Source organism: Megalobrama amblycephala, linkage group LG16 (assembly GCF_018812025.1).
Source record: "Megalobrama amblycephala isolate DHTTF-2021 linkage group LG16, ASM1881202v1, whole genome shotgun sequence".
Classification (NCBI taxonomy): Eukaryota; Metazoa; Chordata; class Actinopteri; order Cypriniformes; family Xenocyprididae; genus Megalobrama; species Megalobrama amblycephala.
Genome location: NC_063059.1, coordinates 11,940,278 through 11,941,014, shown reverse-complemented (window position 1 = coordinate 11,941,014; position 737 = coordinate 11,940,278). Strand labels below are relative to the sequence as shown.

General features: G+C 47.8%; 1 non-coding gene across 1 annotated transcript; it reads left to right on the top strand.

Moving 5' to 3' along the window:
• The first annotated feature begins 492 nt into the window (after nucleotides 1-492).
• On the top strand, nucleotides 493-599 carry LOC125249801. The gene has a single exon (XR_007180654.1). It is a non-coding gene; the product is annotated as a U6 spliceosomal RNA (small nuclear RNA).
• Nucleotides 600-737: the final 138 nt, after the last annotated feature.

The window sequence follows — 737 nt, the reverse complement described above, 5'->3', positions numbered from 1 at the left end:
TGAAAGCTCGCTGCTACCCGGGGCGTACATAGGCCTCGGGCGGGCCAACCGGCTTTTGTTTTTTTTTTCACTGTAGAGTTCGAAACACTTTTAAAGCTTGTACTCTGGTCCCCTCGACAAGTTTGTCCACCCGCTTCCTTCAGTAGATGCCATTAGGGAACACAGTTTTCTCCAATAAAGAGACCAATGAGCTCAGTCCAGGGGTCAAATCTGAGGTTCAGTCAGTTGACAGAGAGTTTACCGAAGACAGAGTTCTCCTCACTTCCAAAGCCATAGAAAATAAGTGAGGGGATCAAACCTCAAGCGTTTTTCTGCCGACTCTTTTTATTTCTCGAAAACATAGAGGCCACACCCCCTTCAGTACCTGTACTCTGGTACCTTTGACAAGTGTGCCCGCCCCCTTCCTTCAGATCGCTCGCTGGGCCCTACCACCTTGGTGAAAGCTCGCTGCTACCCGAGGCGTACATAGGCCTCGGGCGGGACAGCAGGCTCGTGCTTGCTAAGGCAGCACATATACTAAAATTGGATCGATACAGAGAAGATTAGCATGGCCCCTGCGAAAGGATGACACGCAAATCCGTGAAGCGCTCCATATTGTTGCAGGTTTGATCGACCCTCCTTCACAGAACTTGATGCATCTTCTCCTGCTCCTCCTTACTTTTTTTTTTCTTCTTTTTTTTTTTTTAACTGTAGAGATCAAAACACTTTTAAAGCTTGAACTCTGGTGCCAACAAGTT